The sequence below is a fragment of the Rhinolophus sinicus genome, chromosome X, assembly GCF_036562045.2.
Source record: "Rhinolophus sinicus isolate RSC01 chromosome X, ASM3656204v1, whole genome shotgun sequence".
Lineage (NCBI taxonomy): Eukaryota > Metazoa > Chordata > Mammalia > Chiroptera > Rhinolophidae > Rhinolophus > Rhinolophus sinicus.
In genome coordinates this window covers 109,580,537-109,607,991 of record NC_133768.1, presented here as the reverse complement: position 1 = coordinate 109,607,991, position 27,455 = coordinate 109,580,537, and the positions used below count along the sequence as shown (strand labels likewise).

At 42.8% G+C, this 27,455-nt stretch overlaps 1 long non-coding RNA gene across 3 annotated transcripts; it reads right to left on the bottom strand.

The window, feature by feature from the left end:
- Positions 1–157: 157 nt before the first annotated feature.
- On the bottom strand, positions 158–27,453 carry LOC109434366 (uncharacterized). 3 transcript variants are annotated; one of them, XR_012493550.1, is made up of 5 exons: positions 20,145–27,453; positions 19,387–19,413; positions 14,411–14,461; positions 9,755–9,944; positions 158–8,111 (listed from the first exon to the last, which is right to left on the bottom strand). It is a non-coding gene; the product is annotated as an uncharacterized LOC109434366 (long non-coding RNA). The 3 variants fall into 3 exon arrangements; XR_002135805.2 differs by lacking the exons at positions 19,387–19,413; positions 20,145–27,453 and adding exons at positions 13,580–13,650; positions 17,204–17,613 and having other exon boundaries at positions 158–9,944; XR_012493551.1 differs by lacking the exons at positions 19,387–19,413; positions 20,145–27,453 and adding an exon at positions 17,204–17,613 and having other exon boundaries at positions 158–9,944.
- Positions 27,454–27,455: the final 2 nt, after the last annotated feature.

Sequence of the window (27,455 nt, the reverse complement as noted above, 5' to 3'; positions counted from 1 at the left end):
GTCCAAGGAGACATTAAAGACTGTGAGAAACACAACTTTAAAGCTTTCAGAAGAAAACAAAGAAGAATATCTTTATGACCTCATGGTAAGGGGAGATTTATTTTAAAAAGACAGGAGGAGCACAAACCATGAAGTCAAAGGTTGATACACACGTGACTGCATTTAAATAAAAATTCTGTGCAGCAAATACCATTTTTAAAAGTGTAAAGACAAGCTACAGAATGCTAGAAGACATGCGCAGCACAGGTATCTGACAAAGGATTGATATACAGAACATAAAATAAATATGTTGATAAACTTTTTTTTTAAAGTTGTTTTTCAATGGGCAAAAGACATAAAGAGGCAATTTCCAGAAGAGGAAACCTCACCAATGTACATGTAAAAAGGGACTCAGCCACTCTAGTCATCTGAGAGACACCACAAGACACCATTTCATACCCATCAAATTGACAAAAATCTTAAAGGTCTGACAATAGCAGGTGTTAGTGAGGAAATGGGACAATTGGGTTTTTATACACAGCTGCTGGTGTGTAATTCACTGCAAATACCTTAGGAAGCAAATTGGCAACATCCAGTAAAGTTAAAGATGCATAACCAAAAAATACTGAAAATGTGAAATAGAGGATCACACTGAGTGTATTGCATTCCATCAAAAATAAATAAAAATCTAAAAAGTGCTAAAAAAAAAAGTTAAAGATGCATATTTTTTTTTTCCAACAATTTCACTCCCAGATCTATAACCTAGATAGCGGCTTGAAATATTTTTGGTCATGAGTCATAGACACTATGAAATAATTTTAGATTGTAACACAATGTATATTTATAAAAATTGAAGCAAAGCTTTTCTGCAAGAATTTTTATCCTGCATGCAAAGCCCTATGACATCTTCTATTTTATTCCATTTCATTTTTTAATGCTCAGCATGATTAATTAAATTGATTTTATGATCCATTAATGCAGCTGTTCTCAATCTTGGCTGCACATAACAATCATCTGGGGAGCTTTTAAATCTCCACTGCCAAGGCCACAACCCAAACAAATTAGAATATCTGGGGAGTGTGACCCCAGCATCAGTAGTTTTTAAAGTTCCCAGGTGATTCCAATGTGTAGCCAAAATTGAGAATTGCTACACTAATGGGACACAGCATGAAGTTTGAAAAACACTATTCTAACTGCTGAAATTCTACAAAGCCTGTAAATTAGTTAATACAATTTTGCCAATGTTAATTTTTGGAGGTTTTGATTATTGTATTGTAGTTATGTGATATTAAATATTAGGGGAGGCTGGGTGGACATTACATAGGAACTCTGTGCTATTTTTGCAACTTTTCTGTAAATACAAAATTGTTTCAAAATAAAAATGTTCTTAAAAGGAAAAAATGCCCTAGAGAATATATTGCACCAAGAGGCATGTACTAGAATGTTCAGAGCCACGATGTTTGTAAAAGCAAAAAACTGGAAACACCAAAATGTCCATCAACAGAATGGATAAATACCCCGTGCTATAATCCTACAATGGAATACATATACCAATATGGATAGATCTCAAGAATAGACAATGAACAAAGCAAGTTACAGAAGCGTAATTCATAGCGTGACATCATTTTGTGAGACTGCGAGACAAGATTACATATTTTTATGGATATACTCATATCTGAATTGAGCACAAGAATAGAGAAAGACATGGGAATGAAAACCACTAAATTCAGAATAGCAATTACCAAGGGAAGGAGGCAGGAGAATGAAATCAGGGTGGGGTGGGGAGGGGACTTCAAATTGCATTTGTACTGTTTAATTACTTAAGCTGAGTGGTGGGTGTATAAGCATTGGCTATACGGTATCATTCTTTTTTTGCTCATGTGTATGTCTGGCCTATTTTATAATAAAAAGTTAATCCAAAGGACTAATAAATTATCAGGTGGGATAGAAAAGAGAAGGACTCTACAGAAACTCGGAGTTTGGGAGCCAGTGAGTGGGAGCAGAACACCAGTCTTGCCCTCTACCCACCTGGGGCATCTGCCAATGTGCATGGACGATGACTATACTACATGAATGCCGAGCCCTTGGGGCCAGCATTTCATTAGTGCCGTGAACAACAGTAAACTCAGGTCATAGCCCAGATAGCTCTGATCCCACTTTCGAGACATGCTCTTGGGGTAGAGTTGAGACTAGACCAAGTCAATCTGTGTGATCTCTAGTACAGCCCAACTCTGGAGACTCAGTGTTGTGCGGGGAAGCCTGCGGGGTCTCTGCTCCCGCTCCCCATACAAGAACGCAGGATATGGTGAGGCCAAAAAGAACACCCACGGAGCCATAGGCAGGGGAGTCATACCACTACGGTCTCACTGGAGGCTGGGTTCACTGGACGTGCGACCTGCTGTCCCTTTTGTCTGCAACCCACTGGCGACTCTCTTTCACTCTCCTCCACTCTCTTTCCTCTCTCTCCTAGCGTAGCCACAGCAGTTATATTAGTGGCCAATGGCTCACTGGTTACAGCTGACGGCCAACTAGCCACAGCTGATGGCCACGCAATCACAGTTGGCCATTTACTACCTGAGCCAGCACCTGTCTATGTGAGGCCGAGAGCCTGGAAACTGCTTTTTTGGGGCTCTGCCCCCACACTCAGGCTGGGCTAGGAGTAAGGGAAAGAAAGGTAACATTTCTTACCCTTTGAGTAAGAGCCATCCCCTGTGAATGCTGAGTAATCAGACCTTTGCCATGACCATTCTTGGGTGTCATCACACTGCTGACCTCCACTGCGTTGCATAATTCACTCACCATCCCCTGAGGGAATGAATCATGGACGACGTGAAGGAGCTGATTTTGGATTCAGGACGACTTTGAGGTGGTGGCTCAGATAGCAATCAACGGCTGGGCGCACCTAAGGCCAGCATGAGGGTACTGAGAGACCAAGGGACATCAGAAAAGAAGAAAGAAAGGAAGGTAGGAGGCACCAAAGACAAACCCCACCTACTTCCTCATTTAGGCTCAGGCCTCCCACAGTGTCTCCCAGATAGCCGATGGGAAATGCCTCCCAAGCAGGAAGCGTGGATTTTGGCCCCTACTCCCTCTTCCCCTGGTGGAGTTCCAGGGTCTGGGGGTAGAGAGGCACAGCGTGCCAAGACCATCCAACCTGCTTCCATGCCGCATGGCAGAGCTTCTCCCCTTCTCTTTGAGAAAGGGAAGCCCATTCCACACATCTGCCGGAAAAGTCTCCAGGGAATGCCTTCCCTCAGAAACTTGGGGAGACCCAGTTATGAATGGGGCCACTATGCAAATCTGCCACAGCAGATTTGAATCCCAGATGGGCATCTCTTTGTTCAGGGAACACAAAATAACTGGAGAGTGAGGATAGAGAGGGTAGAAGAGATTTAGAAGACTGAGTTAACAGGTTTGGCTACTGATATGGGTAGGAAGGGAAAGGCCTTGAGGATAGGATAGGTAGGTATTGAAAAAGTTGCAGACTATGGCAAATCGGTGGGCGCCATTCCCCGAGATGCTAGGTAATGAAAGGGAAAAGATGATGCTGATTTTTATTCCTTACTTACCTGTACAAGATGAGTCTGAGGAGTCTGGGGGACAAGTGAGTGCAGGTGTCCAAAAGGTGGGTGGCTCTACAGGTCTGGCATTTTGGAGGAGTGGTGTGGGCTAGAGAAACGTGTTTGGGCATAACCAGCATGAAGATGGTAACTGTGGTGTGGATGAGATGGCCTAGGACAGAGTGTACAGAGCAAAAAGGACTGAACCCTTGAGGACAGAGCAACTTAGGAACCAGGTTTCCTGGGTATCTACCCAAAAAAATCTGAAAACATTTATAGATAAAGGAACCAGGTTGCTCACCTGGCAGCTTCCCTGTAACGGTTCTTTGAGGGGAAAAGAAAAAAAGAAAAAAGAAAAAAAAGAAAAAACCTTTGTGAAAAAAATTCCAGGATCCCAGTAGAAAAGCAACACGTTTGACTTCATTTCCAATACAACATGTTGGCTGCAAGTGCTGTAAGTTTTGCACAGATTCAGGCAGTGGAACTTACTGGAGAGAAATTAAAGCAAAAATGATTTGTGAGGAAGATGCTGTACTTTGATAAAATGAAGTCTGTTCCCTAAACCACTTCAAACAGCTCTTCATCTCATGTGTCAGGATCAACCTTTGTAGACAAAAACCTATTTCGGTCAAGTCTTTACACACTGGATTGGAAAGGGCTCCTTCACTGATGGGGCTGAACAGAATAATCAGACAGCAATTTCCTTGGTCCTGGTTGAAAACTGATGAGCTGAGTGGAGGTGCTTTCATCAACTATATACAGAGCATAATTTTATGTTTAAGCAGCTGATGACAGCACACATTTTCCATAATAGGCACTCTAACTGCAAGAAATAATGATCTGAGAGGAGGTGAGAGGCTGTTGATGGACTTACTAAAACCTTAGCAATAGCTAAGTAATACTGATTAAGGAGCACTGACAGTCCATATGACTAAGTCTTTAGCATTCGAAGCTCCTTAGAATAGCCCCTCCATGTCAGCACTGAATTTTATGTGCCTTCGTAAGTGACAAGAATGCATTAAGAGGGAATTGTGGAAATCAGAAAAGTTGCCCTCTCCCAAGTAGACTCTGGTGATGAATCACTGAGGTGAGGACATTTGATGCAGTCCCTGTTGCAAAGAAAGGTGCTTAAAGCCCTTTGATAAAGTAACCTTTTATCACCAGTCTTCTCTTTCTCCTCCACTTCTAGCATCGTCTGTTAGAAGAGACAGGCATGGCCACAGAGATGGAGGCCTCTTCTGTAGAATGACTCACCCTCCCTGGAGCCTTGAACACCTGCTTGGTGGGGGACTCAGGTGAAGGTGAAAGGAATTCTTGGGGTTTGGGGGGAACCTCAGTAACTAAGAGCAGCCATATGTCACACTGTCAGCCCCCAGGGAAGGAAGTCTGTTTTACCTGCTGTATTAGTTTTCTGGGCTGTTGTAAACTAAGAAGTACCACAAACTGGATGGTTTAAACAACAGAAATCTTTTGTCTCAGTTCTGGAGGTTAGAAGGGTCCTTCCTTCTGAGGGCTGAGGGAAGGATCTATTCCAGGCCTCTCTCCTTGGCTTGTAGATGGCTGTCTTCTACTTATGCCCTCACATGGCATCCTTGTGTGCACATCTGTGTCCAATTTCCCCCTTTTATTGGATTAGGACCCACACTAATGACTTTCATTTTAACTTGATTATCTCTATAAAAACACTGTCTCCAAATACAGTCACATTGAGGTACTGGGAGTTTGGATTTCAACATATCTTTTTTTTTGGGGGGGGGGGAGGGGTCACAATTCAACCCATAACACTTGTCAAGCATGTAATCTGGTCCCCTGGAGAAAGCACCATCACCACATTGCAGGACCTCTTGCTGGTAAGTGACTTTGAGGCTTTGATCCATGGACTGATGGAGCTACAGGGTCCCCTAGAAACCAAACAGTCCCACAAGGAACTGGTCTATATTTACGAGTCAGTGGTTGGGTGAAGACCACGGCTTTGTTCTTAGCAAGTGCCAGAAGCCTCAGGCAGAGGCCATGGGGAAGCTGGGGAAAGGGCTTGCTCTGAGGACGAGTGAGTGGCCCTCCTGGCCATATTTGTCAATGGCTGTCTGCCCTCCCCCATGTCCTCTTCCCTGCCCTCACCCATTCCTGGTGTCCACGAGACCTGACAGTGAGTTCAACTAAGACAGGTTCTTCCGCCTATCCAAGTGCACTTTAAATCCATTTCAAAACTAAAAGAGAGAAGACAGAGGAAGAAGTAAAGAGAGGTGACTCAGCCATTACAAACTGTGATTGAAAATTAGAGTAATTTGAACATATGCTGAACTTTCTCCTTCAATAGTAAAATGAGGGATCAAATTGATTGTGCAATCTTCATGTAGTTTTCTCTCTCTGAAGTCTGCAGATCAGTCTGTTACCCCCTTCTCCCCCTTTTTCCCTAATTGTGGTAAAATACACATAATGTGAAATTTCCCATTTTAACCATTTTTAAGTGTGCAGTTCAGTGCTGTTGCCACCCCTGGCTCTTTCGCACTGCCGAACGCTCCCAGAAGCACTACAGCTGAAAAGCTGGGCAAGGATTTTCCGTCAGCCATACTTTGGCCCAAACCTCAGCTCTGCCACATACTGGCAGTGACCTTGGACAAAGCTTCTTCACTTCTTCTCCGACCCCTAATTTTCTCATTTTTAAAATAGGCTATCCCTCCCAGGGTATTGGGAGAGTCAAAATGAGTATCTATGCACCTATCACTTGGCACAGAGAAAAAGTACAGAGTGTCTAATCTTATTAGCTACTGTCTCGCAAGAAATAATAAAATTTAGTTTATTCTCTGAGAAATCAGTCGTGCTGCCTGTACAGTATGGAAGCTCAGAGAAAAATTAATCTAAGCCACCTCCTCAAATTCTAAGATACATGGAATCGCCCACTTCCATTGCTCAGCTGCTGCTTCTCACCCCCCCTCCCCCACCTCCACAACCCAGGGGCACTTGGTCCCCGTTGGTCTCTCTCCCAGTCGGCCCACTAACCCTAATCCCAGCTGAATGCATAGGAATGACCCCTTTCCAGCCCTGCTCCTCATGGCTCTTGAAACATCATCTGACACTTATTTAAAGCCACACGCTCTGGTTTTCATCCCTTCCGGTCTTCTTCCTGGACTCCTCTTCCCTGACCTGACACTTAGAGCCTGGGCCCGAGGCTCGGTCCTGCATCCTCTTCTCTCACCGTCTATACAGTCGCCCTGGGGAGCTCACAAATGCCCAAGGTTGACTCTCCAACATGGCGGATGCTCTTGATGCCAAAATCTGTACTTCTAGGCTTGCCCTGTCTCCTGAGCTCCAGACCCACCAACTCCCTACCAGGCATCTTCCTACCCCCTCAATACCCTATCAAGTACCTCAGGTGTTACGAAGGTCTAAAGCAGAAGGAATTCTCTCCCCCACCCCCCAAAACACCTACTTCTCCCCTAGTCACCACAACCTCAGTTGCCCACGCAGAAACCCTACATCCCTCCTTTCCCTCACTCTCAAAGTGCAGTCAGCAACAAACCTTGTTAGCACCACCTTCAAAAAATATAGATCAAGATGTCCATGCCTTTCTGCCCCTTTCGGGACAGAGGTCCAGCTCCTTGGTACAACAGAGAGTTGTTGTCTTTGGATCAGGGGACTAAAGGTGATTTTAACTTTTTTTCTTTTTGGCTTATTGCTATTTTCCAAGACTTCCTCCACAAACTATCTCCAAACTATCTCTTTAAACCTTTGCTGTTTGAAGTGTGCTCACCAGGCCAGCGTCATCAGCACGACCTGGGTACTTCAGGCCTGACCCCAGATATACCTAAATTGCCATTTTAAGCAGATTTCCATGCGATTCTTATGAACACTCAGCTTGAGAAGCCCTGGTCTGGTTTCCTGGCACTCCCACCTCCCTTATTCTCATCTACCCTGTGACTTCCCCACACATCCCATGATGCTCCTCTGCCTGCAATTTCATGGCCTCTCCCCACCATCCAATCTTGCCATATGCTTTTACGTGTCATCTCAGGAAAATAAACACTGAGGGGAAATATTAGGTTTATGACAGGCCAAAGTTGATATTCTTAATATGTAAAAATCATCAGATCAATAGAAAAAAGATCAAACACTGAAGATATTAAAATAGCATAAACTAGAGAAGGAAAAGACAATGGTCAATAAACATTTGAAAAAAATGTAAACCTCACTAAAAATCAAAGAAATGAAACTTACAGCAAAAGTGATATATTGCATTAGTTATCTATTGCTGCATAACAAACTGTTCCCCAACTGAATGGCTTACGGACACAAATACTGATTATCTAATAGTTTCTGTGGATCAGGAATTTGGGAGTGGCTCACCTGGGTGATTCTGGCTACAGGGTCTCTCTGTGGAGATGTCTGCTGGGACTTCAGTCATCTTAAGGCTTAAATGAAACTGGATGTCCTGCTTTCAAGGTGATTCACTCACATGGCTGGCAAGGTGGTGCTGGTGGTTGGCAGGAGGCCTCAGTTTCATATCACATAGACCCTCACACGGTTGCTTGAGTGTCCCTGTGACATGGTGTTAGCTTCCAACAGAACAAGTAACTGAAGAGAGCCAGGAAGAAGTGGCAGTGCTGTTTACACCTAGTTTCAGAAGGGCACACCATATATGCACACACACACACACACACACACACACACACACACACACACACAGAGGAATATTATGCAGCCTTAAAAAAGAAAGAAATTCTGTCATTTGCGACAACATGGATGAACCTGAAGGACATTATGCTAAATGAATTAAGCCAAACACAGAAAGCCAAATACTACATGATCTCACCTATATGTAGAATCTAAAACAGTTGAACTTATAGAAGCAGATGCTAGAATAGTTGTTGCCAGGGGCTGGGAGGTAGGGGAAATGGTGAGATGTTGGGTCAAAGAGTACAGTTTCAGTTATGTAAGATGGATAAGTTCTGGCGATCTAATGTACAATAATGTGACTATACTTAACAATACTATAGTGTATGTTTGAAATTTGCTAAGTGCTTAACTGATCTCACCACACACAACACACACACACAAACACACAAAGGTAACTACGTGAGGTAATGGAGGTGTTAATTAGCTTGCTTGTGGCGATCATGCCGTGACACACACAATGTATACCTATAACAAAACATCCAATTGCACACCTTAAATATGTGCAATTTTTATTTGTTAATTATACCTCAGTACAGTTAGAAAAAAAGAAAATATCAAAAAACATAATTTTTTTAAAAAGAAGTCTGTACCTATCACTTCTGTAATATCCCAGCGGTCTTACAGGACAGCCCTATTTATTATGAGAGGGGACCACACAAAGGTGGGATTATCAGATAGTGAGGATCGTTGTAGCTTAGTCTATAGTTTTACATGGTCAATACTTTGAAATGACTTGGTATTGGCAAGAGTGGGAGAAAAAGGGAAGCTCTCACACACTGCTGGTTTGTATTTAGCCTTAAAATGTGCATAACCTCTGACCCAGCAATTTTCATTCTAGGAATCTGTACTAAAGAAATAATTACAGATGTACACAAAAAAAACTAAGAGTAAGGATGTTAATCATAGTTAATAATCATGAATATTTTGCAACAACTAAAATTACCATAATAGAAAATGGGTTAAGTACATTAGGGTACCTGTACAACAGAATATTATGTAAAAGAATATTTAATGACATGAAAAAATACTCATTGCATCTGGTTAGATTTTTTGTTTCAAGGAAGCACTATTGAGAACATTTTTAAAGCATTTGTGTATATACATAGATAAATGATAGATAGACAAAAGATATACTTCAAATGTAAGCAGTATTATCTCAGGTGGTGGTATTACAATGATTTTTTTTTTCCTTTTGGAAGTAGTAATCCTCTGATAATAAGAAAAAAATTGATATATTTTAGTTTACAAAAGATTCAGTGCAGGCATTACCGCCTCCCAGAAGCTTCCCCAATCCCTGATTTTGCTGCTCTCACCATCCAGCCTGAATTTGCTGATTCCTTCTCATGCGCCCAAAGCACCCTGTCCATACCTCTCATGGTACACTTTCCAAGTAGGATTGGCTTGCTTGTCCTTTCCCCCTCACTAGACTCAGATGGTGCCATGTCGTATCCATCTGCATATCTCTGTTACCATGTACAAGGCCTGGTAAACCACAGGCACTTAGTGTGGTTTGTTGAACAGAAGTAAGTGGCACTGCTCACCTACAGCCAAGCCAGCTGGTGTATGGGTTGGTTCCATTACGACTCAAGGCTGTCCTGGGAGGAGTGAGGGCATTGGGGTGAGCAAGATGGTGTGGGGTGAGTCTGCTGTGCTTCTGGCCCACTCTGGCATCTTCCTTTGGAGCTCCAGAATCAAGAAGAGGGCATTGCATGGTACCTATTTGGTGGTTCTCTTAACAAGAGAAATGAATTGGTGGGATGTTATTAATCCTGCTGTTTGGTTTCAAGACCTACACATTTAACCTGAGCTTTATTTTGATAACCTTTAGTTCTGTCCCAAGTTTCATCAATTAAACAATGGCGGGCCAAGCACTTGAGTTGAAACAGAGATTGACCGAATTCAATTAGTAATATCTCAAAATCGTACTAAAAAATAGCCATGATCAAGCATCTAAGTTGGCTCCTTTACCACCACCCGCACAAACTGATCAGATAATGCTGTATATACAGCTCTGAAATACGACTGCCCAACTCTGGCGAAGCTTTTACATTCCAAACAGTTATGAACAGTTTAATCAATATGACAACCATTTGGGACAAGAACATATGGCAAAGTTGAGTTATAAATGTCCTTTCCTTACTGCAAAAATTTGGGACATTTTAATTGGGTCTTGAATTATGTTTATATTACCAAAAGGAAAAATTTCTTATTAATGAGGAAGGATGTTTCAAGCGTCTAAGTTTCCTTTCTAGAATAAATGTCATGAAATTAATCAAGGACAAAAGGACCACAGCTTATTCATCCCTAAGACTTAATTCTGACTGCATCCACATTAACATCAGAGCAAGGAAATTTCTTAACATCTGAAATGTGGGGCTGGCTAATGATAGCAACACCCTTTAGTGGCCAGGAACATTTTCCTCAGGCAAAGGGGCCAGGAAAAAAGGTGAGTGTGAGGAAATGCCCAAGATCAGCTCAGGAGTCCTGTCTGAGGTGCGTGGGCCTGGCTTGGAGGGCTCAGCTCTGTTGCTGCTCTGGTTTGCCTAGGTGACCACAGGCCAGTCCCAGGCCAGCTCTGAGACTCTGGGCCCTCCATCACCAGAGGAGTTTGGAATGAATCAGTCTCTTTTCTAAGCTCCTCAAGGTGATGAGCTTCCTGGAAAGGTGCTCAGGGGCTGCAAGTGGGTGTGACAGAACATCCCTCAGCACCCCCATACATGTGTGCGTGCGTGTGCACACACACACACACACGCATGCACTACAGCCAGGGTAGCTGTGCTCTCCCAATTTTCTCATAATGACCCTCCACAATAAATTTTGGTAGGAAAAGATGTTCTGTTCAAAATTAAAAGAACGTGAAGAAACATCTGGACTCATTGAGCTCAAAAGATTATATGATCTCTTCTACAGCTTTGTTGGCTCCATACTCCGATAAAGAGTCAGTGAAAATATGGTCAGCTAATAAGAATTTGGGTGGCAACTGTTTCTCTTTTTTTTTTCCTTTTGATTTTTGGTCTTCTTTGTTTGTTTCTGTGTTCCTTTTCAAAACTGCCACTTGTCTCCAAGGCTCCCTTGTACAGAACCCAAACAAATTGCTCAGGTAAATGACAGCCTGACACTTTCATATTTGTGATTCATTTGATGTTAGTCACATTTTCCCCCATTGGGAAGATCCATACTTTCGCGACAAGCACTTCATATTAATTTTAAAACTAGATTCAGTGATGTCATAATTTCTCATTTTGTTCAGTCCTGAAGCAGTCATTCCCTGTAGAGAAGGGGGATGCATTCCACCGGATAATTACTGTTGTTTATTATAGAGGCAGAAAGAGCAATAACATTTTCTTTTTTAGCATAGTCTCCTAATTCATAATAAGGAGATTAATAAAAGATTAAGGAATAATGAGGGGGGTAGTTATTATATTATGAATCATTCTTTTATTTACTGTTTGTAGGTATTTGGACTTTGAAAAATGAAGTCTTCCTGGCACTTTTTCAGTTCATCCCTAATATTTGGTGGCAATTAGGTATCCCAACTTGGCCTGGGGTAGCAGGGAGGTTCCCTTCTCAAGTTCAGTAGGTGAAGACCAATGTCAGACCCACTGGGACTGAGTAGCTATATAGAAGAAAATACAGGTGAGGAAGAGAGGGGCTGCTGTTAACTATAAGACACAGATGGGAAGAAAGCTCAGAAGACTCTCTTAGGAAGAAATATTTTTTGTGGAAACAGAAAATGTTGGGGTTTTTTTTTTTTTGGTTTTTTTTTTAGAATTTGCTTGAGCAGTAACAAGTGGAAATCATTAAGAGAAAGGTTTCGACTCACCATCTGAGTGTTTGGCCTGGTAAAGAACATTCTGACTTGGATGTGTCTGTCTGTTCCCAGGCCTGCAGTTAATAAACATTAGCAAACAGCTCCAGAGGTAATTGTGCTGTGGCTGGAAGGGGAATGAAGTGGGTGCAGGCTCCAAGGTGGTTCTATTGGAGGCCTGTATTTTTAATTTGTAGCTACTTTCTGTAAAATGCAGCCTTTGAGTGAAATCTGTGATTTCACAGTTGACCATACTAGCAATGGGAGTAGATTTTCATTTTGTTTGGGTATGTTTTCCAGAATCAATTTTTTTAAAGGAGGGTGCAGCTCACAGTGGCCCATGTGGGGTTTGAACCGGCAAGCTTGGTGCCACCGGCACCACACTTGACCAACTGAGCTAACCGGCCACCCCCAGAATCAATTTTAAAAGAAGCACCATTACTTAGCAAATAGGAGTGATAATCTAAATGAGGGCACCTTGAATTCACCCCTGCAGTGTGCAAAACGACTTACAAGTGTCATCTGCCTGGCCTTCGTAAAAAAATCTGTGTGCAACAGGTGGGTGCTGGCTCCACTTACTGATGGGGACATTCAGGCACAGAATGATTATGGGAATTAGCCAAGTGTCTCTCAAAACTTGAGATATACTTTCCCTACTGTTACTGCTTTTCCATGAGACATGCCTCCTGAAAATGGAAAAAATAGAAATGTACCCAAATTGTCCCCATCTAGTGCCCCACCTTGTACGTATTTCTGACAACCCAGGAGAAGAGACACATCTCTAAGTAGGAGTTTGTTGATGCCTATTGTTTTTTGAAACAAACTGAGCTACCAGTGCCCACCCCTCTAAGTCACTTGTCCTCTCTGTGGGTCCTTCTTCCCTTTCCTTCTATCAGTGAAATTGCTAGTGCAATCATTGGAGCAAGGAGCAAAGTATGTCTCCACAAAAAGAAAACGAACGGACGGCATGCTGGCTGTTGGCATTAATCCCAATGGGTGTGTTGCGGGGCGGGGGCAGGGGGGGAAGGAGAGTAGGACAGGTAGGAGGGGATTGGCACTATATTTCAGTAGACCTGCTTTGCTGGCTTTCTGGATAAACAAACCAAAACCCCAAAAGGCTGCTTGGACAGTCTCCTAACCCCACACTGCCACCGGAAGCAGCACCAGCTGAAATGCTCGCTGGGCTCATAACTCAGACACAGATTTGTAGCTAAGCCACAATGGAATGCAGGCTCCAAGTTCGCCTTCGTTCAAAGCCTGTCTTCCAAAGTCCACGTAAAGGCATCTCGCAACGGGATCCCATTACTCTTCCTCGCACCACACTCTGTCTTGCATGAGCCCATTCATTCCCTCATTCCTCCCTTCCCTATTCCCTGCAGGCGGGCATTCAGCGTCCATTCATCACGTGCCTGTTGTGTGCTAGGTGCTATGCTTCCAACTGCTGCAAAGTTTCTCATTATAAAATGAAAAGTGATGCGTAAAGCAAGCCCTTAGTTCAGGACATTGTTTCTATTCAGGACATTCCATCCTCTTGCCACACGTTACCGCCCAACCTTACCTTGCCCTGGTCTCCTACGTCTCCAATTGGCAGGGTTCCTTCCTATTCCTTCACTATGCCAGGACCATGTACTGTGAAATAAAAAGTCCTTTAGCCCCGCACCTGCTACATACACCACCACCAAGCAGCCTTTTCTGTTATACAATTACGTCCATGCATCGAGAAGCCCACTGACCCCCAGGCCAGACGGTACCAAAGCGGGGCATCTCGGCGCATCCGAAAATGTTTCCTTTTATCGGGCCAAAATCTACCTTCCCTGCACCATTCACACAACCCAGGACAGGGCGCTGCTGTTAATTAGAACGTTTGGTACCGTAAGAAACTTGGCAGCATTCTGCCGTGTAACTCCACATCCATAGAATAGTCTTTCTTGGTGTGTTTGTTTTCCTGGTTCTCTCTTTCTTTTCCTTTCTTTATAACTCACATTTAAATTACTTACTGGGGGAGGAATACAAATGAGACTCAGTGGGACCCCATGAGTCATCATTTCAGTGGGAAACAAAGCAACCTTGCTTCAGAGAAGCAATTTAATTAATTTTGTTATGCGCTGTGGAAATAAGGCTTTAGCGATGATTCAAAACACTTATGTGCAATTGTCTAAAAATAAGCAAACAACACAAATTACTGTCTGGTTTTGCGGTATGGAAATATTAAAATAGTTAGACATTTTAAAATAAAAAACAATGTACAGTTTAGTGTACTATTAAGGAGGGGAAAACACAGTGGAGTCTTAGCTGGGTGTACGCCCCAAGTAAACGGAAGCAAACATGGTACCCAGGAAAGACAAGGCTTAGTTTGAACAGCCCTCCTCTGACCTAGGAGAAGACATACCTTCCATTCCAGCCTGTGGACTTCCCACTCCATGCATCCCTGTTTTCTCATCTGTAAAATAGGAATGAATCGTGTCATACCAATTTCCGGAGTTGGGGACAATTGAGAAAGTAGGTATGAAAACACTTTGCAAACTGCAAAATGCGGGACCCAAACACGACATTGTTCCACTTACTCATGAATGATTCAATTTCTTCAGAGTAGAAAAGTAACACTCAGAGCTATAACTCTTTCAGGCAAGAACACTGCCTCTACTTTATTTTCGCACCTCTCTATTACCTGGAAACATGGCGAAACAGTGAGGGCCTTGAGACTTGTTCCTCCCCTTTCCACCAACACTGTGTCTGTCCATCTCCTGGGATGACACCTAGTTGTCCAAGCCAGAAACCTTGGAGTCTGCTTGATGCAACTCTTCCCTCCAACATCCAGTCCACTGGCTCACCCTTCAAAATATATCCAGAATCCAAGCATCTCCACTCCATGCAACAGCCCCAGTCCAAGCGTCTCTGATTTCATCATTTCTTTCCTGAATAATGGCACTGGCCACTAGCCTCCTAAGTGGTGTCCCCACCTCCACTCTTGCCCCTTCCCATCCAATCTTTTCATTTTTTTTTATTAAATTTATTGGGGTGACAATTGTTTCAGGTGTACAATTCTGTATTACATCATCTATAAATCCCATTGTGTGACAAAATAAAGAGGCCACCAACTGAATGGGAGAAGATTTTTGCAAACAGTGCCTCCGATAAGGGGCTAGTATCCAGAATATACAAGGAACTCATGCAACTCAACAACAATCTTTTCATTTTTGACTTTACGCTTGGGGCAGGTACTGTTGCCTCTCCACCTGCTGCTCTGTCCCTTCTTTCCTCCTAACTGAAGCCCTCCCTCAGGCTCAGGAAATCTGGCCATGTGACCCACTTCTGACCAGTGGGATTTAAGGTGGAATCCACTAGAAAGTTTCTGGGAAAGAATATCATCCCTGTCAAAAAGGGAGCGACACATGAGGCAAGTCCCCCTACCCCATCCTACCGCAACATTTAAACATTGTCATGTGCTTGGAGCTATGGCAGCCATAGATGTCGCACAGATATGGCAGCCATGTGTATAGCTGGAGAGCCACCTGAAGCCCCAACACCACCACACTACTGAATTAACCAATCTTGGAACCACCTACCTTTGGGTGCTTTTCTTAAGTAGCAGGGGTCAGCAAATTCTTTCTTAACAGGCCAGACAGTAGATAGCTTAGGCTTTGCGGTCCATCTCTGTCATAACTCAGCTCTGTCTTTGCAGCACAAGAGCAGCCATAGCCAATACTTAAACGAATGGCCACAGCTGTGTGCCAATAAAACTTTATTTATGGACACTGAAATTGGAATTTCATGTAACTTTCAAATACCCCAGAATATTCTTCTTCTGATTTTTTTCAAATAGAATTGTACACTTGAAACCTATATACTTTTATTAACCAATGTCACCCCGATAAATTTAATAAAAAAATAAAAATGTAAAAAACATTCTCAGCTCATGGGCCAGATAAAAATAGGCCAGATATGGCTCACAACAAGTTGTAGGCATGTCAACCCTTGATGAAATAAAAGCAAAACAAACAAAAAAACACAAATAAAAAACCTATCCTTATTTCTTATTTTCTTACTTGCAGCCAAGAGTATACTAAATAATACAATGGCCTCTCTTTTGCACTTCAATTTTTTATTTTAAAATATTTCAAACACACTAAAAAATACAGAAAATTTAACATGCACCTATTATTTATATCCCCACTACCTACATTTAACTGTTAACATTTTACCATACTTGCTTCAGATAATGTTGTAAATAAGCCTTACCAAATAGCTCCCCCTACAGAGGTACCAGATACCCTGCAGCAGCTTTGTGTTCTAGGCACCCTGGTACTTCCATGTACTCCTGTATCCATAAACATTACGCCCTATTGTTTTGTGAGTTTTAAAACTTTACATAAATGGCATTGCACTGCAGACAGCCTATTTTCTTTCCACTTCTTCTCCTCCTTCAACATGATCCATATTGATACATGTGAAGTTGGTTCATTCACTTTTGCCATTGTGTGAGTAAGTCACAGTTCACCCAGCTGTTCCCCAACTAGGGGGCAAGTTGGTTGTCTTTCTGTGGCATCTGGCGTGTCCAGGGAGACTGGCATGAGGGTGTTCAACGCAGCAGTTTGCCTGGCAAAACTGCGGACACTAGCGAAGTATCCCGACACTTCTCCCCACTGTTGGCAAGGGAGCTTTCATTACGTCCCTCTCCTGCCCCAAACCGTTTGCTGGCTCCCTGTTGCCCAATCTGCGGACCCTTAGTCTTGTGCTTCTGCCCTTGAAGCTCTGCTCCAGCCATACTGAACCCACTTGCACTTCTGGGTCTTGGCACGTGCTTTTACTTTGGTCAAGCAAAGGGCTCACAAAGCCCCGTGTTTTGAGCCTGCCACCTCCCCAACCCAGGCCCTCCTACCCTTTCCCACCCTGCCCTGTGCCTGAGGTTCCCTCCTCCCAGCTGCAGCCCCACCTCCACTGCCCACTGCCAACTCCTTTGCTTTCCCCATACAACGAGGCATCACATCACCCAAGAAGCCTCTGGAGAACTTCCCTGACTCCTGTATTCCTGCAGCACAGCGCTCACAGACGTCCTGTCAAAATGGAGTGTCCCTACTTACTTGCCTTTTCCCCCTCTCCCATCTGGGAGCTGCTCACCTTCAGGCACTATGTCCTTTACACTTCTCTGTCCCCCCACATTTGGCACATGGAAGGTACTCACTAAATATTTGATGAACTCTTATCTGAATGAACGAAGAAAAAGTCGGATCTCTACTGCATTAAGTCCCAGAAAAATGAACTCAAGAATTACGCAGACTGGGATGTGACTGACGGAATCGAATCTAACAGACTCTTCCCTGTGGAAATTTGAAACCAGTAAACACTGCTATTTATAGTCTCAGAAGCTTCACTTTAGTTTGATGATTCAACCAATTATTGAATTGCCCTAAGTTTTCTTCAAATTCATTTAAAACTATTCTGAAACATGAATTGACTCAAGTATTTAATTTTAGTTCAGACAAGCTTCTCGTGAAAGTATGTAAACTTTTAGAGAGAAAAAAATCCATACCTACTAGGAAATGAATTTATAAAAAGAATAATCACACACTGACTAGTAACCTAACCCAGGAATAAAAGGATTAATATTACCTTGAAAAGGTGATAATTGGCCCCTTATTCACCAGAAGGATTGGTTTTAATGATTACACATTAATGATTTTATTTCCCTTACTTTGAGGAAAAGATTTTCTTAGTATTTTATGCCAAAGCAGAAGTCCAAACGTGGTGTTCCATGAAGTTATGACACTGAATTTCTCGTGTCGTTTATGGAAATCAGTATCGTATCTTTTATGGAAATCAGTCTTACAAACACAACATGAATCTAAATGCACTTTGCTTACTGGAGACCAGGAGAGGCCACAGAAGAGATATTTAAAACATCTTAATTTACATCCTTGAAATCCCAGAGCTTAATACATGGGACCATATGGGAAAGCAATGTTTCTAATTACACCATATACTTCTTAAGCAGATGGCACAGAATATCAGTTAACACTCTCCTGAATACTCGACATTATCCCCAGGAACTCTGATACTCAGGGAGCCAAGTCCGTGAGGTGGAGATGGAGGTGCCACCCTACTTTTCCATGACTTGCTGTGTGACCTTCAGCAAGCTACTTTCCCTTTCTGGGCTGCAAATGTACTATGATGATCATGAGATGTCCGCTGTCCAGTAGTGTGAGGTATTTATCAAGTTTTCAAGTATATGTAATTTTATGTTAGTCTTTTGTAAACGGAACATAAGCAGTCACATCCAGTGCCTTCTAGAATCTGATAGGCTAGGGAAGTGTGGATTAAACACAAATGAGAACTATTATTCCTATTAAACATTGTCATGACATATTTTTTAATCAGATCAGGGTATGTTGAAATAACAAGCAAACTAGGTCTAATTACTGATCTTATTTTTTTTAATTTTTAGTTTTTATTAAAATTTATTGAGGTGACAATGGCCAACAAAACTACAGAGGTTTCAAGTGTCCAATTCTATAATACATCATCTACATACTATATTATGTGTAGAAGGAGAACTGACTCTGGGTGGTGAACACATAATACTGGGTCTTATTTTTAATACCCAAGCTCCTAGATTTTTCTTCCCCCTGATGTGCTCATTTGCTAACTATAAAACAATAATTTTAATACTCCTGTCACTCTGAGTATCCACTATTACAAGTGTAAACACAAAATTAATATATATCCACAGGGGGATTTGTGTCCATAAACTATGTATGAAAATTATTCCACAGTGCAAAGCAAGCCCCCTAAAAGCCCCTTCCAATTACCAAGGCAATGAGGGTTAACAACTGATTCGGTGGAAAATTCCTTTGTGCATTCAAAGCCTGAAATCCCGCCAGAAGGGGAGAGAATCAACCAAACAATATGGTCGGGCTAGATTGAATCCACAGGACACATTATAGAAGAGGCCCTTAACTAGCTGAGCAAAGGAAAGAATTGCTCACCAGGTGAAGTTAATAAAGACCCTTTGACCAAGACTTCCATGACAAAGCTCTGCTAATTTTCTCAAGAAGAATCTGTTCCAGTGGTGAGTCACTGCCCTTTTACTGGCGTAATTTCAATGACATGCGATGGAAGAAAAGGTCACAATTTAGATTAATGTCATCTTTGGATGACGGAGTGGGTGAGTCACCAAGTGAAATTAATGCTGAAGCGTGGTTACCATTTTTTGCTGTATTTACTCTCCCCTGATACACTCTACGAATAACACATTCAATGAGGTATTTCAGGATTGCTGGTTGCTAGGTTTCAGCCTCACTCAAAGCTCTTCATTTCAGCATAGAAAAGAAATGTGGAAAATTTTCAAGATGACAATATCAAACTTACCGTGAGGCAATCGAAGTGCTTCAATGTCTATATACCGACAGGAGGAACTCCAGTGAGTGACATAAAATACAAAAGTTAAAGAAAGTCAAAGTTGGAAGAACTTTAGAAATCATTTTAGCCATTCCCCTTACTTTACAAGACACAGATTCAGCAAGTGAAGGAACTTGCCTAAGATGACACGGTTGGTGGCAAGAAGGGACCAGAACCTAGATCTTCTGTCTCCTGGACCAACATCCTCCCCCCAAATTGGGCATTCTTGACTTACATATTTAGTTTGTAGACTTTAGATTTTACAAAACGTTTCTTATTACTGGTAATGGGAAGCAGCAGCCAAGTTAACAGGATGACTTTTAAAAAAGATCTGAAAAGTTTCTCAGGTTTTTCTTGTTTGTATTAAAATATTTATTGTAAAGATGTGCTTTAACACTTCACCAAAGAAGATGGAAAATAAACACATGAAAAGCTCACACTCACATGCCATTAGGGAATTGCCAAGGAAAACGAGATACCACTGCACACCTATCAAACTGTTCCAAACCCAGAACACTGACACCGATAACACCAAATGCTGGCCAGGATGTGGAGCAACAGGAACTCTCATCCATTGCTGGTGGGAATACAAAATGGTGTAGCCGCTTTGGAAGACAGTTTGGCAGTTTCTTACAAAACTAAACATACTCTGACCATACGATCGCGCAATCATGCTCCTTGGTATTTACCCAAAAGAGCTGCAAACTTATATCCACACAAAAACTTACCCATAGATGTTTATAGCAGCTTAATTCATAATTTCCAAAACCTGGAAGCAACCAAGATGTCCGTTAGCAGGCGAATTGGTAAATAAATTGTGGCACATCCACAGAATGGAATCTTACTGAGTGCTAAAAAGAAATGAGCTATGAAGCCATGAAAAGATATGGAAGAACCCTAAATGCATATTACTCAGTGAAAGAAGCCAATCTGAAAAGGCCACATATGATTCCAACAATACGGCATTCTGGAAAAGGCAAAAACTGAGACAGTAAACAGATCAGTCATTGTCAGAGGTTGTTGGGAGGGAGGGATGAATAAGTGGAGCCCAGAGGAGCTTTAAGACAGTGACACTATTCTGTATGAAACTACTACAGTGGATCCATGACATTATACATTTGTTCAAACACATAGAACGTGCAACACCAAGAGTGAACCCTCACTCAGCTAAACTATGGACTTTGGGTGATGCTGATGTATCAATGTAGCGTCATCAATTATTCCAAATTTACCACTCTGGGGGGTGGGGGTGGGTGTTGATGGTAGGGGAGGCTGGAGAGGGCTTAAGGGGGTAAATGCAAACTCTCTATACTTTACACTCAATTTTGCTGTGGACTTAACATTTCTCTCAAAAATAAAGTCAATTCAAGATTTTTAAATGTGCTGTGGTTTTCATTTAGGACCTTGTACAACTCACGGATTTTGGAATAGGAAGTTCAACAGAGCCCACTCACTGGGCCAGTTTACAAGGGACAGTCTGATAGGTTCTGAGAGAAGCCACTAAACACTCTTTAGAACATGAAAGATAATGACATCACCCCAAAGAGGTTAATATTTAGTACAGAGCGATGTCTTAAGCACCAAAAACCACATTACATATTCATAATGAAAATAACTAAATATTCAACACACCAATGCTTATTTTGTTAAAATAATTACATGCATTTTAACATGTAATCAGGGTTCAGAAAGCTTGAGTTCAATATGACAATTGAAACATCTGCTGTTTCTGGTTAGAGGGATCCTCCTGAAACAGCTACCCCAATGGTCTATGGGATTGGAAATACATAAAGTTATCTGGAGGTTATTATAAGGAGGAGACTGATTATTATTAGTAAAATCAAAGCTAAATGAAACAGATAACAACATAAACATTATCACTTATTATGAAATTGTTAAAAATTAAACTTTTAAAACTCACTGCATTAACAGAAAGAACATAACATGCACCTTCTAGAATGAAAACTGCATCTACAGGAGATGCCAAAAAATGTATACAACTGAACACTTTGGTCAGTGTTGCTCAAGCAGTAGTCGCCGTAATCAGAAGTGTCTGGACGCTGATGGTAACCACTTTGAGCACCTTTTGTAATTGCAGAAGTCAGACGTGACTTGTATTTATCTTTTGCTATCGGTACATACTGAGTATTACAACTTTAATAGTTTTTTCCTTTCTTAACATGTGTATACATTTTTTTGGCACCCTCTGTATTTCTGATAAATGAAGAACCATGTGTTCGAATGAGATCAAATATAAATAATGTGCACTCTGTAGAAAACATTGTGTTGAGGCAGATATGGGGCCTAATTCTGGAGGTCACCATGCCACTTGTGTGGAGTGAGCCATTGGCAGGGCTGCATCTGTACCCCCAAGACTCCCCCTCCATGGCTGGCCCAGCTGCCTCAGGGGCTCAAGGAAACAGGAAGCATATACTAAAGTCACACTCAATGGTAAGAATTCTAAAAAGGGACATAATATGGAATGACATTCATTCACTAAACACACACACTGTACACCTATTCTGTGCCTGGCACAGGGCAGGGTACTGGACATAGGAGCCTGAGCAAAATTGCTTCATGTGATGTCTACCTGCATGGAAATGCATGAGCCACAACTCGTCAGGCAGAGATCGGGGGTGGGGGTCAGGCCTGTTGAAAACCAAATCATGAAGCTCCCTAGGAATTCTCTTAAACACATCTGTGGGCAGTTGGTGTTTTGAGGAGGCGGTGACCTATCCAGAGAACTGCAGTCATGGGGTTCCAGCTTCTAGAGGCTGCCCAAATTCCCTGGCTCCTGGCTCTCTTCTTCCATCTTGAAAGCCCGAGTCCTTCTCACACCAGACCACTGTGACTTCCTCTTGCACTTCCCTCTTCCACTTGGAAGGACCTGTATGAGTTTCGCGTGGCAGCCATAATGGATTACTACAAACTTGGTGGTTTAAAACAATGGAAATTTATTCGCACAGTTGTGGAAGTCAGAAATCTGAAATGGAGGCACTGGCAGGGCGGGGCTCCCTCCAGAGGCTCTAGGGGAGGATTGTCCCCTGCCTCTTCCAGCCTCTGCTGGCCCTAGGCTTCTTTGGCTCATGGCCCCATCACTCCAGTCTCTCTCTCTTTCTTCACATTGCCTTCTCCTATGTGTGGGTCTGTTCCAAACTCCTTTTGCCTCCCTCATCAGGATACGTGTGACTACATTTAGGTTATCAGGGATTATGAAAGATTATCCCACCGGGATAATCCAGATAAACTCCTCCTCTCAAATCCTTGAATTAATCACATCTTTTCCCATAGAAGGTAATATCCACTGTTTTGCCACATAGGATAATAGTCAGGTTCAGGAATTAGTAAGTGAATATATCTTCGGGGTGTCATTGTTGAGCTTACTGCAAGACCCTTGTGATAACATTGGACCCACCCAGATGATCCAGGATACTCTTTTTCTCTTAAAGGCAGCTACATAGCAACCTTCATTCCATCTGCACCTTTAATTCCCCTTTGCCAGGTCAGGTAACATAGGAGGTCTGACAATTAAGTTAACGACGTTGCTAACCTTTGATAGCAGAGGTATTATTCATTATGAATTTCTACCAACTGGACAAACAGTTTACCAAGTTCACTGTTTGGAAGTGCTGAAACGGCTGCATGAAAAAGTTAGACAGCCTGAACTTTTCGCCAACAATACATGGCTCTTGCATCACGACAATGCACCAGCTCACACAGCACTGTCTGTGGGGGAGTTTTCAGCCAGTAAACAAATAACTGTATTGGAACACCCTCCCTCCTCACCTGATCTGGCCCCCAAAGGAAATATTGAAAGGAAGACATTTTGATGACATTCAGGACATCAAGGATAATACGATGACAACTCTGATGGCCATTCCAGAAAAAGAGTTCCAAAATTGCTTTGAAGGGTGGACTAAGTGCTGGCGTCAGTGCACAGCTTCCCAAGGGGAGTAAATCAAAGGTGACCATTGAAGTAATGATATTCAGCAATGAGGTGTGTAGCACTTTTTCTAGGATGAGTTCATGAACTTAATTGTCAAACCTCATATTCACAGGTTCCAGGGAGTCAGGCATGAACATCTTTGGGGAGTCATTATTCTGCCTACCACACTATAGAGCATACCTGTCATGGGCTGAACTGTGTCCCCCCCTCAAATTCATATGTTAAAGTCCTAACTCCCAGTACCTCAGAATGTTACTATTTGGAGCAGGGTCTATATAGAAGTGATCAAGTTAAAGTTCAGTTCATTTGGGTGCATTTTAATTCAATCTGACTGGTGTCCTTATAAGAAGCGGTCAGGATACAGACACACACAGAGGGACGACCATGTGAGGACACAGTGAAAAGATAGCCATCTACAAGTCAAGGAGAGAGGCCTCAGAAGAAACCAGCCCTGCCAACACCTGGATCTCAGACTTCCAGCTGCCAGAACCGTGAAAAATAAATTTCTTTTTGCTTCACCAACCCAGTCTGTGATACTTTATTATGGCAGCCCAAGCACACTAACACAGTAAACAAGTCAAGGAAGCTGTTCTCCCATCATATTTACAGGTTCCATCAATACTTAAGAGGAGGGGAATACACAGGATTGTATACTAGGCAGCAGGACTCTTGGGGTATCTTCAGATTCTGCCTTCCACAGCTGGTGAGCCCCACCAGACTCTTTTGCGAAATCAGTTGGAAGGGTGGTTTAACTTCTCTTGCTTGTTCCATTTTACTGATTTTTCTCTTCTTTTCCTACTCAACTTTTAATCTTAATTCTAGTTGGTTCAAGATGGGTTAGGAGGGAGGAGGGAGCCAAGAGTGGAAGAAGGGAATTGTGTCTCTTGCTAGCAGCAGAAATACTAGGGGAAAAAGGCACGGTGCACTCACTCTGTCCTACATCCAGTTTTTAGGAAGGAAACAGAGCACAGAAATATGAACAGACTTCATTTTTCACAGCCCCCAAACATTTTCATTTTCTATTGTGAGTACTTTTAAAGCAACAAAACCTGACTATGCAACATACATTTTTCTTTAAAATACAGTACGTATTTCTATAGTTTACACATAGCTGAAAAAAATCAGATTGTTTCTACTCTAATTCTTCATGGTTTTGTGCATGTTAACAGGTCAGACCTGAACTTGACGATGTTGCTGATCGTTGCAGAATCACACAGCAGGACTGGCGAGTGTTCCCAGACCCAGATGCAGGCTGCCTCTCACCACCACGTCATCTTCAGGAAATGTCTTAGGCGGATAACAGCTAAAGGACTGTAGCTGCTACTACATTCTATGAGACATCGCTACAAGGGAAAACGCTGGGCACCATGCCCACAAAAAGCACATCCAGCTGCACGTGTCCCAGTGTTTCCAAAGAACCTCAGATGCAGTGGTGAGGGTTGGGGGTGGGGCAATGATTGAGAAAGATGGTGTTTTGGGCTTCAGAGTAGAGCGCAGACTCCTGGAAACCGAGAGCCACAGATATGGATGGGAGAAAGAATTTGATGACACTCCAACTGTTTCAGTCTTCTTCCTGAGGCAGAGGTGACAAAATTTTGTTCAGAGGGGCTGTGTTGGTATGTTGCCACTTACTAGCGGCTAGCCCTCATGCAGCTGTAAGGTCCTCTGGAGGATGGCCCTACCCCAGGCCCTGCCCTGTCCTGACACCGACATTTGTTCCATGCTCCATCATGCACACCTCCCATCCCTCCATCCCTATCTATGTGTATGTTCATATCTATCTACCTATATCCTACATATCTATCTACAGCCGTATCCATGTCTCCATACAAGGTCTGACAATTAAGTTTATGAACTTGTTGCAATGATGTTGCTAACCTCTTTGATATCAGAGGGATTATTCATTATGAATTTGTACCAACTGGACAAACAGTTCACCAAGTTCACTGTTTGGAAGTGCTGAAAAGGCTGTGTGAAAAAGTGAAGACGACCTTAACTTTTCGCCAACAATTCATGGCTCTTGCCTCATCACGAGGGAGGGAAGCCTGAGGATGCTACCAACACACTGAGAAGAATGCGCAGAGAAGGTTGCAGAGAAATGGAGCAGGAACCCTAATTAAAGTGTGCCAGTGGATCAACCCCATCTCTGGACTTTTCCGTTGTTGAAGCAGTTTGAACTACATCTTCTGCTACTTGCATTTGGCTAAAACAAGGCCAGGCCCTGGGGATTCAATGGTGAAAACGACAGTGCCTGCCCTCTTCCTGAGTTTACATTTCAGTGGAAGGAGATGGATAATAAACAAATACCCAAGATAATTTCATCCAATGTTACGTGTTACGAGAGAAATGGGGGACCTGCAACTTTCGATTAGTTGGTCAGGGGAGGCGGCACAAGAGTTGACACCTGATGGGTGAGAAAGAGCCAATCCTGGGAAGAGCTGGGGGAGAGGGTACCAGGCAGAGGGAACAGCCAATGCATAGACGGGGGGATGGAAGTGAGCATGGAGCTTTGGGGAACAGGAAAAAGGCCCACAGGCTGGCGAATGTTGAGCAAGGAGGAGTGAATGAAATGAAGGTAAGTGGTCTTACTTGGAGGCTGTGTATGGAGTCGGGATCTTACTCTGAGTGAAACTGGCAGGATTGGAGGATTTTGAGCAGAGGTATGCTATGCCTGATCTAATACTTTAAAAGGAATCTTCTAGCTGATTTGTGGCAAAATGACTACAGGAGCAAGAAGAGAAGCAGAGAGCAGTAGGAGACGCCAGGCGAGGATTGAAGCTGGTCTAGACCCAGGTGGTAGCCATGAAGATGGCGAGAAGTGGACAGATGCAGGGAGTGTAACTAACTTGTAGGATCCAATCCCTCTGGGCAACCCTTTGGAGGAGAAATTGCTCTCCCCTGGAATCCTGTATTTTCTAGAAGGGTTAACCTAAATAACAGCAGGGTGTATGCAGAGTGGAAAGATGTAAGCAGTGAGGGGAAAAACAGTGGGGGGCAGGGGAGTCATACTATTCAAAGACCAGATATGTGAGGAAACCATTTCTGGTTTGTTCCACAATTTCCTTTACTTTGGAAACCAGATTCCCTTAAGCTCTGGTATTAGGTTTTCAATCTCTTCAAAGACCACAGCAGGGATGATTCCAAATAAGGGGAAGGCGTCAGAGGGGCAGGTGGCCATTTCTCAGCATGCCTGTTTCTAAGTGAGCTGTCCCCTGTACTACAGTTTTAACATAATTCATAAACAGAGAAGTCAAGTCAATATGGAAGGTCAGGGACCCAGTAAAAGTCTCCAGATTTTAAACTGAACCTTCAATGCAGCATTATACAGGATTCTACCTTTGTCTAATAAAGTACCTGCTACTTCAGGCTCACTTTACATAAACATCTTCAAGTCCAGCATTAAAAACATACATACACAATTCTCAATCTCTAGCAGCAGGTCTCAAACCAGCTGTGTCAGATGACCGCCTGTTACAAATATGTATCCCTGGGCCCCACCCCCAAAGGTTCTGACTCAGTCAGTAGGTCTGGGTTAAGTCTTGGCAGTAAATCCTACAAGGCGATTCCAGTGATTTCTGCAATGTCATTCATTACCTGTGTCCCGAGTTCCCTGGATATTTTATAATCTGTACTTTTGTATATGAATGTGACTGTATATAATCTGTGTATTTTGAAACTAAGATATCGCAAATCTGTTTGGTAGTGGATAGGATTTTAAAAGAACTAGCTGGAGCTCTGAGAAGCACAGCAAGAAGCTGGAGTACAATCAACAGGTGGCCAGAGGACAAAGAGCACTGGCATGAGGGGTGGCATGCTGGACATCACCACGAAGTGACTACCACCATAGTTAATTAGCCACGAGTATTTCTCAATCTCTCTTTCAGCAGTATTTGAAACCCCTTCATCCCCACATGAATTTTAAAGCCTCAGGGCCAGGAGCTTTCTTTCCCCCACCTACCACACAAATTCTGACGGGCCCATCACGGATGGAGTTGAACCAGCCCTTCCTGTCTGAGCACCCTACATAGCCCCCCACCAGTTTGAGCATCTGTGGTCTACATTTACTGCATAGAAGCTTACCGTTGCCAGCTCT